This window comes from Camelus dromedarius, chromosome 1 (assembly GCF_036321535.1).
Source record: "Camelus dromedarius isolate mCamDro1 chromosome 1, mCamDro1.pat, whole genome shotgun sequence".
In the NCBI taxonomy this organism is placed as follows: Eukaryota; Metazoa; Chordata; class Mammalia; order Artiodactyla; family Camelidae; genus Camelus; species Camelus dromedarius.
Window position 1 is genome coordinate 88,547,600 of NC_087436.1, and position 11,015 is coordinate 88,558,614.

General features: G+C 46.4%; 1 protein-coding gene across 1 annotated transcript in view; it reads left to right on the top strand.

The window, feature by feature from the left end:
* The first annotated feature begins 3,639 nt into the window (after positions 1-3,639).
* Positions 3,640-11,015, top strand: part of CNGA1 (cyclic nucleotide gated channel subunit alpha 1) — a 77,941-nt gene continuing 70,565 nt past the window's right edge. The window contains exon 1 of the mRNA XM_010992863.3: positions 3,640-6,036. The gene's annotated coding sequence lies outside the window, so the exon portion shown is untranslated. The remainder of the gene's footprint in view (positions 6,037-11,015) is intronic.

An 11,015-nucleotide genomic window follows, 5' to 3' on the forward strand; every position in this document is an offset into this window, starting at 1 on the left:
ATACTGTCCTCCATAGTGGCTGCATCAATTTACATTCCCACCAACAGTGTAGGAGGGTTCCCTTTTCTTCACACCTTCTCCAGCATTTGTTATTTGTAAACTTATAAATGATGGCCACTCTAACCCCTGTGAGTTGGTACCTTACTGTAGTTTCGATTTGCATTTCTACTCTTAATGGACGTTTGAGGTGTTTCCAGTTTTGGGCTGTTAAGATAAATGCTGCTGTAAATATTGTTCTCCATGTCTTTTGGTAAAAATTTGTATGTATTTTGGTATATGCCTAGGGGTGGAATTCAGAGCCAAAACATATGCGTATGTTTATCTTTTGTATCTAGTGCCAAACAGTGTCTCTAAGTGAATGTAACCAATGACACAACTGGCAGCAGGGTAAGGGCCTTCCAGTTGCCTCACATCCTCAGCAACATTTCACAAAGGACACACTCCATTGTTTCTGGATGAAGTTCCTATGGAAAACCAGCCAAGGCCTTTTTACCAGTTGGTTGCTTTTCTTTTATTAACTCACCCTGCTCCCTTGCCAGTGTTTTCCTCCTCTCTTTCCTTGTGTCTGCCCCAAATTGTGTTCCCTCGGAAGCATCTTCCAAACACAGTGACACTTAGGGTGAGGATGGGGTTGATATTCTTTTCAGGCGTCCTGAGGACTGGGTACGTGGTTTGGGCAAGGGGCAGACTCCCCAGCTCCCTTTACAATATCTTCTTTATGCAGACTCTAGTTTTTACAAAGTTTCTTCCTCTAGTTCAAGGCTTCTCAGTCCCAGTGCTATTGGCATTTAGGGCTGGATAATTCTTTATTGTAGAAGGATGTGCTGCACATCATAGGATATTTAGCCACATCCTTGGCCTCTCCTCGCTAGATGCCAGGAGCACACCCCACTCCCCCAGTGGTAACAACCAAAAATGTCTCTAGAACATGGCCAAATATTCTCTGGGGGGCAAGATCACCCTTGGTTGAGAACCACTGATCCAGTTACAAAAGGATCTTGATCTGAGATTAAAGAGATCCATGAACTTGAAAGGAAAAAAAAGGAATCACATCTTTGTTTTTACTAAACTTTCACTAAAATTTAGCGTTTCCTGTAATTCTAGATGTAGGCAGCGCTCCCCAGAACGAACAACCCCTCCCCCCCAAAAACAGTACCTTATAATAGCAATGTCTGTGACTTGGTCTGTGAAAAACTGCTCTTTTCATATCACATGGGAGTTGTTTCAGTTTTTCATGAGAAAGAATTTGCATTCATCACTACGTCAAAGTCTCACAGCTTTTAGTACTGCCACTAGACCTTGTCACTTAACTCAATAAAAAAGACATGTTACTAAGGTGCACATGCATTTAAAAATATTTCAATAAGTTTCTCTGAATATAATTGGTTACCTTATTAGTTGTATGTATTTTTATTTATGCACTTAAAAACATTATGCCAAGAAGGGGTACAAAGGCATCACTAGACTGACAAAGTGATTCATGGCATAAAACAGTTAAGAACCCCTGTACTGAACAGAGTTTCTGAATTTGGAAAGGTCTGTCTGTGCTGGGCCACACGGATCACATGCTCATCATTGCCTTAAAAGAAGCCCTATGAGATGTCCTTTGGGCCAGTGCTGTGGGCTGATTCGCTGACGTGCATTTCTATCCTCAGAGCCGTCTCCCTCCCTACTCTGCACACGTTGTCAGGGCCACTCCTCAGTTCTGGGCTGCCTGTGCCCTCTGGGAGTGGAGTCTCAGTTGCCCCTGTGTTTGGCAGCAGGGAGGCTGGATACCAGCGGCCCCTTGAACCTGTGTGGAGTCCAGCTCCAGATGGGCATTTCTGTCTCTCTTCTCCTCTGGAGCTTCCACACCTGGCCAGTTGGAGGGAGAGAAAGTGGATAAATCAAATCTCTCTGAGGCTCCATTTCACTTCCAAAACCAGAAGGCAAAACAACAACAACAACAAAACGCAAACACAAAACAAACAAAAAACCCCCAGAGCAACAACAAAAAAACTATCCAAAAACCCTAAACCCAATTCAGGCTGGCATTTGTGACCGTCACTACTGGTAGGAGATGCTACTGGCTTCTAGTGGGCAGAGACCAGGATGCTGCTAAACGTCCTACAGTGCTCAGCACGTCCCTCCACAACAGAGAACCATCCAGCCCACAACATCAGTAGCACTGAGGTGGGATGGGGTATTACTGGACCTTATGACTGTGAAGTCTGGGGGTGCGGACTGTACCTTTTCCAGATGAAAAGTGGCTGCTGTAACCACATACCTGTTGACCTGAAATAAATAGGAGGAGAACACTTTTATAGAGAGGAAAAAGAAGTTGCAAGGGCCACAGTAAAGAAACAGTCTGTGGCTTTTATTGGCTGAGTCCTTGCTAGGAAAGAAGAGGAGTCTTTTCTTTTTCCTGTTAGACTCTGATATCATCACAGGGCATGAGAGCTCCCCCTTCTGGTCTCTTGACTCTATTTAATTGAGATTTTTCTTGGTTAATTTCTTACATGCTTCACTTTGACACACCATACCATCCAAAGGGCAGAAGCATCTTCATCTCAGCATTTCCACCAGAGCCCTGTTACTCTCATACTTACATGTTCCCATAAGAGCCAGGATGGAATCCATTTACCTGCAACCACTTGGAAATAGGAATTGAGAGCTCTGGGGAGGGCTGGGGAGGAGTGAGTAGTGCATGCTGGAATGACAATCAACAAATGTCCACCATTCTTCTCTTCCCAGTTACTCTCTTGCTTTCTGGGCACTTAATGCACAGTCCACCATCTTCATGAGTAACGAATTGGAGCTGTTCAGCTATGATCCATATTTTTAATGCAGATTAGCTCAAATACGCTTGGTAAATTGGGAGATTTCATTAGTATTAAGTGCCAGTTGGGCAGTTATCTCCAGCACTTTAATATTTTGAAGTGATCTGAGGTAAGCTTTCTCCGATTAGACAGCCTTAGCAATATATGAGGCTATCAAGAGAAAGCTGGAAGTCCTTTGCAGGTGACTTCCTTTCATGCCACAATTGGTGGGTTTCATGACTTCCTTTATGTTAAACTGCCTGGGAAAGTTGAAAGTGCAGGTGAAGAATCAGCTCAGGTTGAAGCATCATGTTCTCTTTCTCTCTGTCACTTGTACCCATACACTCGCTGACCTCATCGCCTGCTTCTCTGCCATTTGCCCATGCTCCCCTCGCATATCCTAGGCACCTCACCTCAGGGCCTTTGCACCTGCTGTTCCTTTTACCAGGAGCCCTTTTCCTGGATATCCATACATGGCTTGCTTCTTCATCTCCTCCAGGTTGTTGCTCAATTGTCACCCTCCCTGTGAGACTTTCTCAAATTACCCTTTTCAAAATGATAAACCCCCTTCCCACCAGGGACATTCCCTGTTTTGTCTGTTTTGTTCACTGCTGTATCCCCAGTCCCTTGAACAGGGCCTGACACAAGAGTTAAGCTAAATAAATATTCATGGAATAACTCGGTGAAATAAAAGTAGTAGAACTATCTAGAGGCTTCATTTTCCAGAGATGGTGGGGTGGGTTCCAGTCTGGTAAGTAGCTCTCCTCTCGGGATTCTGGGCTGATCCATTGCTTTTCCACATAGTGGGGGACTGTTTCTCCTCCTGGTTGTAGTGTATAACCTCAGGTGGCCATCTGTCCTTCTTTTTGGCAGAGACCTTACTTTATCCAGGACAATTTGACCTACACATAAATTTTTATATCTCCCTTTCCTAATTTATACAGATAGAGGAAAACACATTATGTGAGGGACTGACATCAAATTAGCAGAAAAAAAAGATACCTGGATAAATCTACAAAGAAATATAAATCCATATAGACACATCAATATTTAATAGAGGAAGTAGATTATCCTTATGTCTACAGCAAGGATGGAAATTACCTCACGCTACTGCCAAGCAACCTGCAGCTACTTAATTTTGTCCATAACAATCCTATTTTCCTCGGGTGCCCCTCCTTGCTGAGGTGTGCTGGGAAAACTCAATTTAGTTTAATCTTGTAACTTTAGACTCATGCAAAAATGAAAATATCCTCCATGGGTGAAGTGGGTTTGCCTTTCTCTCGCTCTGTTTCTGCCAAGGTAGCATCTGGGCAGAGAAGAGAGAAGAGTGGCTTTATCCAGGGGTGATATTCAAAATATGTAACAACTGATTTGGCCCAGGCACAGACCAATCAGAATGGATGCTGACCGCCCATGATGAGTCCAGCCCTTCCGACGTGGACCGTGACTATCAGTTCTGGCAAGGTGACCTCAGGGTGGTGACGTGAATGGGAGGGCTAATGGATTAGAGCAGTGTCTCCTGGCACCTCTAATCTCAACATTTCTTATCAGCCTGTTTGCCGCTTGCCCTGCTGGCATCTGCAGACCAAGTGGGTGGCTGGCCTCTGCTGACTTGGTCAGGACCCAGAAGCCCTTCCTGGCTGACTCCACCTCACCCCAGCTCTTGCTGGCACCATAGGTCCCCTCCCCACTTAGCTCTGCCATGGTTTCCATTTGCCCCTCGACCTGGGCCGCCCATGTGGTAGTGTTGCCGAAGGCAAATCTGTGTGCCCAAGGCACCGTGAGGCCAAACAAATGAAAACACCTGAGTTTGGAGCAGAGAGAAGTTTATTGCAGGGCCAAGCAAGGAGGAGAGGGTGACTTATGCTCAAGAAAACCCTGAATTCTTCTATGGGTTTCAGCAAAGCATATTTAAAGGCCAGGTAAGGGAGTGGGGGGTCACAGGTATCTGATCAGCTGGTGCACGATTCTCTGATTGGTTGATGTTGAGGTAACAGGGCGGTCAACACCATCAACCCTTAGGCACCAGAAGGTCTGGGGCCACGTGCCCATGACCATCAAGTAGTTTATTCCCTTTGGTGGTGGTTTTTAGCATCTGAAAAATTCAGGAAATATACATGAGATACTATTATCTGGGTAGGTCAGACAGGAGCTACAGCAGAGGATCTGGGGGAGGGGTCTGTCCCCGAAGGCTCCACAGGGTCCTGCTTGGTTATAGCAGCAAAGGTTGCAGGTCACCTTGGCCCTTGAATAATGGGCACCATGATAGCGCTTCTGGCTCTCAGTCCAGGTGCTTCCTGAGTCCTGTCTGAGCCCATGCAGGAGCTCGTGGGCCTTGTCCATACCACATGGGGACTGAGCCTAGTCAGAAAGTTGAAACTATAACTCCGCAGGGGGACCACCCCCACCGCTGGGTCCTGCTGTATTGGCAGAGTTCATCTCCCCACCGCCGCTTCCCAGGCTTGGGCAGGGGCGTCTGTGAGGTGGCCCCCTGCAGGAGTCTGAAAGACGAATCACAGCAACACCCCCATCCTTGGCAGTGCCCTCCACCTGGCCCTCCTGCCTCCCTGCTTCCCGCAGCCCCTCTACCACCACTCTTGCTCTTCCCACAAACCACTGCGCTAGGGGATGTGCGCCTTTCACTTCCTCTTCCTGGCTGGTCCCCACATGTTACAGTGATCTGAGAGCTTTCCAGAAACACTGTTGCCCAGGTCCCAGCTCTTCACCCCTTTCCCGGGTCTGATTTAGCTGCTTTGAGGGGGACCCAGGCCTTGCTGGTCTTATAACAAAACACCCCAAGTGATTCTCACACAGGGTTGACAGCCACTGTTCTAGGCCAGTGGTTTACAAACGTCACTGCTTATTAGAATCATCTGGGGAGCTTTTCAAACTCCCAGTGCCCAGGCTGCACCCTAGACCAATTAAATCAGAATCACGAGGGCAGTATTTTTTTTTTTTTTTAAAGCTCCTTGGGTTATTCCAGTGGCAGTCAAATGTGACAACCAGTGTTCTTTGAGGCCTTTAATGTCCATGCAATTGCCTGGGGACTTTGTTAAAAGAGCAGGTTCTGATTCAGTGGGTCTGAGGTGGGGCCTCAGATTCTTTCTAACAAGCTCCCAGCTGATGCCAAAGGTGCAGGTCTTTGGACCATATCCTTCTTCCCAGAGACGTTTGCACCCCCACCCCCGCAGAGCAACAGGACTCAGAGAGAGGGAGATTGGCTCATGAGTAAATGAAGGTATTTCAATTCTCTTATACCCGTTACGTACTTCCTTGCAGGTGTTGGGGGTTTATCTTCCAAAAGTCAGCTATAACCTTTATTCTTCCTGTTGTGAAAGTTTAAAATATTCAGTTTCTTGGCTCTCTTGTGGCAAGCATACCCACGTGAGAAAATTCCACGTAATGAGATGCAGTGAGAGGCACCTGAAGAGAACATCCCTTCCCGAAGAAAAAACCTGAGTCTCACCAGAAGGAAAACTTTTTGCCTCTTCCTTTTTGGAACATGGCTTTGAGAACTGGAGGAGGTATAGTGCCCATCCGTGACTCTGAGGAAAAGGCACGAAGATGAAGGCCCAGGAATGGGGTTGCCAGTTAAAAAACAGGATGCCCGGTTAAATTTGAATCTCAGATAAAACAAATTTTTTTTAGTGTGACTGTTGTAGCCTCGTCTTCTGTCATGGTCACCCCCAGAAATGGATGAGCCCCCGATCCCAAATTTGGTTCAGATGTTGAGTCTGTTGATGTCATAATACAGGCACCAAGAGAATATGAAAAGTTTATAACTCACATAATGAGAGTTTCGGGGGACATCAGGGAGCAGGCTCCCTAGCAGATCCAAAAATAACTTGAGAGGGCAGGGAGGGGCCACTGCCTTGGGGTTTTGTGGTGGGGGGGGCTGGGCTTGCGTGGTTTGAACTTCAGCTGGTACCCAAGGAGGGAGCAGCCTTTTTTAACAGTTGACTCACGTGTGGGCAGAAGGGAAAGGGCAGTGATGGGGCTTGAAAACTGTCATCAGTCAAACATCAAAAAATGGAGTCAGACTGTTACAGTAAGTATGTTCCAAAGATTACATGGACAGATTTATACAGAATTTGTTATTTGTCTGAAATTCACATTCAGCTGGGCTTTTTGTTGTTGTCGTTAATCTGGCAGCCTTATCTATAGAGCAGAAAGATAAAAAAGCCTGGGTGCCTCCTGGCGCTGCTGAGCCAATGCACCATCTCTGAATGGTCCACTTCCAGACCCCTTGTTCTGAGACAAACGAATCCCTGTATCTTTCAGCCATTATTAGTCAGACGTTCAATTGCCTGAAGCGGAGCCCGTCCCTAAAGGATACATCTCTGCTGACTCTGCTGTTGCCAGATTATGTTCAAAGATTGTTGAAATCTGTCTGAGAAATTGAAAACAGCCACAACCTCAGAATGTGCGTATATTTCAGCACTTAAAAAAAACAACTTTGCAGTTGGGATGTGACTTTTACGGGGGAGGGGGGTCTTAGATCTGTTGTCCTCAACCCTGACAGCATATTAACATCACCTGGGGAAGCTTCTAACAAGTATTGTTGCGCAACACCCCCCTTCAGATGTTCTCTTTAATTGGCCTGGGGTGGGGCTCAGGCACAGTCCTTTAAAAAAGCCTTCTCAGGTGGAAGAGTTGCCTGTAGATGTAACCAGTGTCCACGTTCTTACCCCATCCCGGAAAGAATTCAGAGACAAGACAAGAAGAAAGTAAAGTGGGGATGTATTAAGGGATGGATAGTGCACTCTCAAGGGGAGAGCGGGCAGGCTCAGGTGAGCGGCGGGCCCCGAGTTTCTTTGGCAAGTTGGTTACATACGGTGTGAAAATGAATGGGCGGAGCATTCACTGGGGAGGGAAGGGTTTGGGGTTGTATTCCTTGATTTTCATCCCAACTCCACCTTCTCCAAGGGAGGAAGGATTTTTGTCCTTATTTTGTCTGGATGGGAAGTGTCATGGCATCAGTGCATTATGGCTACTTCTAATCTGCAAGGCTAATTTTATTGAAATGAGGGCATAATGATCAAAAGGTTACATTTGGACAGTGGAGATTCCTGCCTTTTCCCACCTTTCTTTGTTGGTCTCTAGGCCTGTTGTCACCCCAAAAGTTGTGACCACTTAGCCCAGAGGTTCCTGCTTTTCTTTCTCTGCCCAGGGACCCCTGGTGCTTACATGACGTATAGTTTCCTGCATTTGGCCTGTGTCCCTCCTTTCTGTCCAGCTCCTGCCATTTGACCTCTGCCCTCCTTTCTCTGCTCATATCTAGCTCTGTGCTTGTTCTAACAAAAGTAGTGTAAAGTCAGGGCTAAAAATCATTGCACTAGATAAAATACTCTCTGTGTGCAGAGATACGTTTATTCTGGGCCAAGGCTTCTCATTAAAAGGTGGAACAAAGGGAGAAACATGTCTCATCAGTATCTGACGAGTAACAGCTGTTCAGCAGGCGGTCCCTTACCAAGCCAGCCTGCCCGCCAGTTCCCTGAGTCAGCCACCAGCGTGGCTAGGGAATCGAAGCTAAGGAGAGTGGGGGGAAGACAGTGCCTTTTTACAAAGAGCTAGAAATCCAAAGGCAGGGAGTTTGCAGCTTCTCACCTGATGGCTGTACTACCAGATCTCTGGGGAAGATAGTAAAGGTGCCAAGAAATTGGCAGAGAATTCTACTCTCTCTGTCCCGTTGGGGGTACCACACGGCATGCAGAATTCCATGAAACCTCAGGAGACAGCCATTAGATTTAGAAATAATTCTATAAATAATTCTGTTATGTGGAGTCTGCTGGTTGACTGGGGGAAAATGTAAGTCAGGTGAGTTTACTGGTGACTTTGGAAGTAAGCCTCATTTTCTGATCAGCTTGGGAACCAGATTGGACGTGTTTCTGTTCAGCTGCGTGTTTTAGACCTCAGCCTTCATGTCTCATTGCCCGTTCTGAAGTCACCACCTTTCAGAGACACTGGACACACATATGTGTTTGGCGGAGGCGTTTAACCTTCATTCTGTTGAACCGTAAATTATCCCGATGTTGTGAAAGTAGAACTTGTGCTCCTGCTGTGCAGACCGGCTCCATCCAGCCCCAGCTACTCCACACTGGGCAGCAAAACAATAATATAATGCTTGATCTTGTTTGACTAGTTCCTCCACACTTTTTTTTTCCCCTGGCTGTGGGCTAATCTCCCATCAGCAGGCACCTCCCAGTAAGAAGTGAACTGCTGTGTATAACCTGAATTGCCTTGAATTCCTTCAGTCCGCCTGATTCTAAACCAGTTTGGTTCTCACAGTGAAACCACATTGTGATGCCATCGATATTGGTCCTCCTTTTTGCCCAGGTAAACTCAGTCCCACAGCCTCCCTTTGCTGAGTGTCTGTCTGTCTCAGTCCTTGCTGAAAAGACTGAATCCCTGAATCACTTAAGTTTGCACCCTGCAATCCTGCGATCCCAGAATCTCAAAGCCTTCCCCCACTTTTTTTTTCTGTGCATGCAAGGTTACTCAGGAGGAATTAAATTCAAATAAGGTAACAAAGGTGAAGTTCAAGGTAGGTAACAAAGGTAAATAAAACCCACTTCTACCCATAAGAGTTTATTTTCTGCCTGTTTCCTGCAAGGCTTGCGGATTAACACCCGAGCCTTCCCACTCCGTGGTATGAGAAAAATAGTGATCTCTTTTACTCAAATACATTTTTATTTAAACTCTTCTAGTAATATAATGAAATGTTCATAGTGAAATCAAAGGCAAAAGATAATTGAGAGAGAAGGTGACCTTCTGAGCTGCAGGGCTAGTTTGTCCATTTGTGGTCTCTGAGACAATCTGTTTTATTTGGCTTGGGCTATGGGATGTCCTTGAGTTTATTTTTTAAGTGTTTGTTAGGCACAGTTAACTCAAGAAGGGGCCATATACTTTTACCCAGGATCCATCCCAGGGAAGATTAGAGACTTTATCCACAGATACTAAACAATCAGCGCCCTGTGTTTGGTTTCTGTGGTCCCTATAGAAGGCATTCACAAAGCAGCCCACAAGCCTTTGGGCCAGGCTGAGTTGCATGCTGGCAGTCAGGAGTCACTGGTGGGATCACAGAAGGCAGAGGGTGGGAGGGGATTCTGGGAACGTGGTACTGAGAGCATGGCTCTTACCTCCACTACCAACCCTGTCCGTCTGCTTCCCTCCAGTCAAGTAGTGGCTGGGGACTACACGTGGCTGGGTGGGAGGGAGGACTGTGTGGTCTTACGAGTGTCTGTGCAGAAAACTGGTGTGAGGCCTTGTCTCCCGAAGGCTGGACAAGCGTGCGAGGCTGACAGAACTTGGCTCGCAAAGATTCCCATGTGCTCCATCCTCAGCCACAGGGGAAGCTCTACGTGTGAAAACTGAAATGCCTTCTAACCCAAAGCTTTTCTCCCGTACGAATGATGTTTATGGAGATTCAGTTTTCTCTCAAGAAGGAAGGTTGTTTGTGATTTGTAACTGAAGGGGGACAAGCTCGGCTCTCTCAGAAAGCTTTTTTTTTGTTTGTTTGTTTGCAACCAAAGCTTTCCGTTGGAAAAATACGTTGTTTATTGTTATAGATAAAATGTAAGCCTCTAACCTAAGCCTACCTCTTAGAGACTTCCTGTCTACCGCAGCCAGGGCGCTGAAACGCTTGGTGTGTGCGAACACAGCTTGCTGGGGAGGACTGAAGTTGGTTCTGGCTGCTGAGATGAGTTCCACCAAGGCCTCCTTAGACGTGCCCGCGCTCAGTGGAGTGGGTAGCTTGGGGCGTTGCGGGGCTTGGATTCTGGTCCTCATTGTGGCTGGCCCTGAGTAACTAGGTGACTTAGGGGACTGCGTACGTTTTCTGTTTCTTCATTTATAAAATGGCAGGAAAGAGAGGGGTGTGGGACACAAGTAAAAAAGAGGCCTTTTGTACCTAGACAATTCCATACAAACATGAGTTCAGAACAAAACGAGGGAAACTGCCAAAGTCACGGTGATGCAGTTAATACTGAAGCACAGTGTTAATTAGTTCCATGGTTAGAAGGAAACTCACTGAGGGTTTGTAAATCCAAGTTTTAATGTAATGCAGTGCTACCAAATATTGTTATGCTTTCTTCCTCTCTCTCTGCTGTTTCAATTTGCTGAGAGTTTGTAAATTTATTAACTGGGGATTGAACCAAGGACCTCGTGCATGCTAAGTGTGTGCTCTACTACTGAGCCCTGCCCTCACCCCTGTAAAAG